The sequence below is a fragment of the Portunus trituberculatus genome, chromosome 8, assembly GCF_017591435.1.
Source record: "Portunus trituberculatus isolate SZX2019 chromosome 8, ASM1759143v1, whole genome shotgun sequence".
NCBI lineage: Eukaryota > Metazoa > Arthropoda > Malacostraca > Decapoda > Portunidae > Portunus > Portunus trituberculatus.
Genome location: NC_059262.1, coordinates 1,464,599 through 1,470,000, shown reverse-complemented (window position 1 = coordinate 1,470,000; position 5,402 = coordinate 1,464,599). Strand labels below are relative to the sequence as shown.

General features: G+C 42.7%; 1 long non-coding RNA gene across 2 annotated transcripts in view; it reads left to right on the top strand.

The window, feature by feature from the left end:
* The window catches only part of LOC123501062, a 46,507-nt gene extending 42,194 nt beyond the window's left edge, over positions 1-4,313 (top strand). For both annotated transcript variants that reach the window (XR_006673546.1, XR_006673545.1), the window contains exons 2-5: positions 73-175; positions 2,261-2,305; positions 2,638-2,725; positions 3,749-4,313. This is a non-coding gene — a long non-coding RNA (uncharacterized LOC123501062). The remainder of the gene's footprint in view (positions 1-72; positions 176-2,260; positions 2,306-2,637; positions 2,726-3,748) is intronic.
* Positions 4,314-5,402: the final 1,089 nt, after the last annotated feature.

The window sequence follows — 5,402 nt, the reverse complement described above, 5'->3', positions numbered from 1 at the left end:
GTCTCATTACTCATACTCTCTCTCTCTCTCTCTCTCTCTCTCTCTCTCTCTCTCTCTCTCTCTCTCCTTCAGATCAAGACTCCTGCTGGTGGCGCTGGTGGTGGCGGTGGCCGTGGTGGGCGCGAACGGCTCTCGCTACTATGGCGGCGGCGGCGGCGGTGGTGGTGGTTATCATGTAAAGACTCTTGTATTGCTTTACTTTGCCATTAATCATCTTTTACCGTTTTCTTTTTATTTATTTTCTTTTTTTCATGTAAGAGGGAAAATCTGAGCAAGGGCAACATAAAACGAGAGAGAAAGAGAGAAAAAGAGAGCCCATTTAGTTGCCAGTCCCCGAGCATGGTGAAGAGAGTTAGCCAGAAGAATGGGATAAGTGTGTTGGAACCTCCCTCTTCAGTGAGTTCAGGTCACAGGAAGATGGAAACACAGAAGCAGGCAGGGAGTTCCAGAGTGTGCCAGAGAAAGGGATGAAGGATTGAGAGTACTGGTTAACTCTTGCACTAGGGAGGTGGACAGAATAGTGGTGACAGACTGAGAATACTGGTTAACTCTTGCACTAGGGAGGTGGACAGAATAGTGGTGACAGACTGAGAATACTGGTTAACTCTTGCACTAGGGAGGTGGACAGAATAGTGGTGAGAGGAAGAAGAAAGCCTTGTGCAGCGAGGGTGGGGGAGGAGAATAGGGTGAGGAGAGGCATGCAGTCAGCAAGATCAGTAGAGCAGTGAGAATACTGGTTAGCATGAAAATAGCGATAAAAGATAGCAAGAGATGCAACATTCCGGCGGTGAGAAAGAGGCTGAAGACAGTCAGTCAGAGGAGGGCACTAGGGAGTTGATGAGACGAAAAGCTTTTGATTCCACCCTATCTAATAAAACTGTGTGACTGGAACCCCCAAACATGCGAAGAGTACTCCATACAGGGACGGATAAGGCCCTTGTACAGAGTTAGCAGTTGGAGGGGCGAGAAAACTGACGGAGACGCCGCAGAACGCCTAACTTCATAGAAGCTGTTTTAGCAAGAGATGAGATGTGAAGTTTGCAGTTAAGATTATGAGTGAAGGACAGACCGAGGATATTCAGTGTGGAAGAGGGAGACAGTTGAGTGTCACTGAGGAAGAGGGGATAGTTGTCTGGAAGGTTGTGTCGAGTTGATACATGGAGGAATTCAGATTTTAAGGCATTCGAACACTACTATTTTTTCTTTGCTTTGTTTTGTTTCTTTATTTTGTTATTTTCTTATTTGTTCACTTTGTGTGTTATTTTTATCTTTGGATTTTCTTTGTCTTATTTTTATTTTTCTTGTTTTTGTTTTTGTTGTCTTATTATTGTTATTATTATCACTTCATCTTCTTCTTCCTCTTCTTTTTTTTCTTCTTCTTCTTCTTCTTCTTCTTCTTCTTCTTCCTCTTCTTCTTTTTCTTCTTCTTCTTCTTCTTCTTCTTCTTCTTCTTCTTCTTCTTCTTCTTCTTCTTCTTCTTCTTCTTCTTCTTCTTCTTCTTCTTCTTCTTCTTCTTCTTCTTCTTCTTCTTCTTCTTCTTCTTCTTCTTCTTCTTGCCTCCTGTTTTGTTGCCTAAGAAGAATTTGAATCTCTCTCTCTCTCTCTCTCTCTCTCTCTCTCTCTCTCTCTCTCTCTCTCTCTCTCTCTCTCTCTCTCTCTCTCTCTGTCACGCCTCCTGCCATGACATCCATTATTCACACTTAATGCACGCTTGTCACTCTACAAATGTTTTCTTTCTACACGCTATTTTTTTTTTTTTATTGTTATTGTTATTACTTTCATTTTTCTTTTTTCTTTTTTCTTTTTTTTTGTTTTGTTTGGGTTTTCCTTGAGTCACATTTTCTTTTTCCCGTTTTCTGTTTTTTTTTTTTTTTTTTCTTCAGTTTCCAGTTTGTGTTTTTCCGTTTGTTTTCTTTGCCTTTCTTTATTTTTTTCTTTAGTTTATTTTTTTCTTCTTTTTCTAATTTCTTTTTTTCTTTTCCCTTTTTCTAATCTTTTATCTTTCATTCTATTTATCATTTCTCCTTTCCTTGTTCCCTATTATGTTTAACTCTCTCTCTCTCTCTCTCTCTCTCTCTCTCTCTCTCTCTCTCTCTCTCTCTCTCTCTCTCTCTCTCTCTCTCTCTCTCTCAATGTATTCCAATCTTACTTCTTTTAAATATAAGTAACTAAATCCTTCATGTTATTATTCATATGTTCTTTAATAGTGTTTTTCTTCCTCCTCCTCCTCCTCCTCCTCCTCCTCCTCCTCCTCCTCCAGGGTTGTGCTGTGAAATACGTGGTGTCGACTAAGACGGAAACGGAGGTGCTGTGAAAGACGAGAGAGAGAGAGAGAGAGAGAGAGAGAGAGAGAGAGAGAGAGAGAGAGAGAGAGATGTAAATAGTTTAGCAAGAAAATTATTAGAAAAATGTGTATGGAGAGAGAGAGAGAGAGAGAGAGAGAGAGAGAGAGAGAGAGAGAGAGACTACAAGCACACATCACATACATTACCATCACAACAACAACAACAACAACAATGATAAATAACAATGATAATAATAATAACCTTAAATCCATGTAATATATTTCACTACAACCTTCTCTCTCTCTCTCTCTCTCTCTCTCTCTCTCTCTCTCTCTCTCTCTCTCTCTGGCAGACTGAGACGGAGACCACAACAGAGACGGAGACCACAACGGTTCTCCTTAAAAAGTACATCACGGTGGCCAAGGCTTACGGTGGCGGAGGTGCGTGGCTCTTCCTCCTCCTCCTCCTCCTCCTCCTCCTCCTTTTCTTCAAGTTTTGTTTTTCTTTCTCCATTTTCCTTTTTTTCTTGTCTTTCTCATTTTCCTCTTCTGGTTTTGTTTTGTTTTTTCTCCTCCTCCTCCTCCTCCTCCTCCTCCTCCTCCTCCTCCTCCTCCTCCTTTCCTCCTTTTCTTCAAGTTTTGTTTTTCTATCTCCATTTTCCTTTTTTTCTTGTCTTTCTCATTTTCCTCGTCTGGTTTTGGTTTTTCCTCTCCTCCTCCTCCTCCTCCTCCTCCTCCTCCTCCTCATCATCATCATCATCATCATCATCATCATCATCATCATCCTCTTCCTCTTCCTCCTTGTATTATTATTATTTTTTTTCATATTTCTTTTTTGTTTTTCCTTTTTCTTCAAGTTTTTTTCTTCTTCGTTTTCTTTTTCTTTCTTTCTTTTCGTCTCATGTTTGGTTTTTTCTTGTTTGTTTATCACTTTATCTATTTTGTATGTGTTTTGTTTCTTCTTCTTCTTCTTCTTCTTCTTTTTCTTCTTCTTCTTCTTCTTCTTCTTCTTCTTCTTCTTCTTTCTAAATTCGTCTTCATTTTCTCGTTTTTTTTTCTTTTTGGGTTCTTTTGTTTTCTTTCTTCCTTTTTCCTTTTTTTCTCGTCTTTCACATTTTCCTCCTCTGTTTTTGTTTCTCCTCCTCCTCCTCCTCCTCCTCCTCCTCCTCCTCCTCCTCCTCCTCCTCCTCCTCCTCCTACTACTACTACTACTACTACTACTACTACTACTACTACCACCACCGTATCTTTCTACTTACACTATTTCTCCTTTTAATTCTTTTCTACATGAATTTTCTTTTGTTTGGTAATAAAGAAAACGTTTGTAATGAAGCATAACCTGTAACATTTATTTAAGATTGAGATATTTACAAGTTATTTTTGTATATCCTACTTATAACACATTTCTTCCTCCTCCTCCTCCTCCTCCTCCTCCTCCTCCTCCTCCTCCTCCTCCTCCTCCAGGTAGCGGCTATCACTACGGCTAATGTGGCAGAACCCTCCACCACACACCACAACACCACTCTCCTGCCCAGCTTCGGCCGTTTTGACCTTCCGCCCGCCACACGCCCGCCCTCGCCACCACCGCACCACCACACCACCACCACCCACAGCTCCTCCTAGCCCTCCAGGTAGTGGTAGTGGTTGTGGTAGTGGTGTTGTGGAGGTGTTGTAACTAGAGACAGTGGTATATATAGTTTTTTTTATTATTTCGTGTTTTATTTTAGTTTTTCGTGAAGTATTTAGTTGGGATGTTTGTTTCGTTTTTTTCGTTATTGTTTCGCTGCATGAGTTAAAATTTCCGTGTTTATTTCTCGTTTTTTTTTTCAATTTTTAGGGGGAGATTTCATAACTTTTACACTTCACTTTCCTTATAATGTGCATCCAGTTAGTCTTTCCCTTCCGTCTGTGTGTGTGTGTGTGTCTGTTGGCTGGAACACTGTAGTGGCTGTAGTGGCTGAAGACTAGTGTGTGCAGCGGGTCAGCAAGGAAAAGGATAAAAAAAGAAAAAAAAACTATTGCATCGTGATTTTTGTTGTTCATTTCCCGCCACCCCCTTCACGCTCCTCCCATGACAGAGAGAGAGAGAGAGAGAGAGAGAGAGAGAGAGAGAGAGAGAGAGAGATAGTGTTCTGTTCTTTGTACACGTGGTAGTGTAGTGTGTGTGTGTGTGTGTGTGTGTGTGTGTGTGAGAGAGAGAGAGAGAGAGAGAGAGAGAGAAATTCCTTCAACAAATTACCTCTCTCTCTCTCTCTCTCTCTCTCTCTCTCTCTCTCTCTACACACAAGGTATGGTGCATTGTACATTACACAGTCACAGTAGTTACCTTTGAATGACTGGAGGAACATTGTTAGTGTGTCCTATCGCTATCTCAAGGTCAGCTCTTCATCACCCACGCCCCCAGTCATTTATCGGTGTGTTGAGTCCCTGCAGGGTGTTACCACTGCATTCCACCTCTGTGGCTGGTGCAGTGTTCCACCAGCCAAGGCATGTGTGCACCAACTGTCCCTGGTGGTGCCACGTTCTGCATGGAGTGTCTTGGGGTGGAGGGATGACGGCTCTGGTGATCACTTGTGTCCGGCAGGGAGGCTGAAGGTGAGTCACGTGGCACCCACTCACCCTGTACTCATACATGAAGGTGATTTCCGCTGTGGTCGGCGTGGTTGTCTGGTTTGAGCCGCGCCGCCCTCTCCTGCACCTTATCCAGGAGGGCAAGGTGCGTGCGGGCCGCGCCTCCTCACGCCAGACAGACGCACTCCAGTAAGGCTCTGACTTGTGTCTCATAGAGCAGTGCTACACCCTCGCCGTCCAGAAGCCACGATACCTGTCCTCAGAGACGCCAGGTTTCCCGGAAGCCTCTCTGGCAAGCTACTCAACATGGGCTGCTACTTTGGTATGTGGTCTGCGTGTCATAAAGCTCCTTTGGTATGTGGTCTGCGTTTCATCTTGTGCTCAACAACAAGGAGAAAATTTTTTTTTTCTTTATTCTCAAGAGATAAGGAAAACACTTGTCTTGGTTTCGAGAGACTGTCTTGTTTGAGAATCTGAAACATGAGTGGGGTGTTTGCTGGAGTGCCAAAGCTCCTGTCCTGACCCAACACGGTGGTATACGTACAGT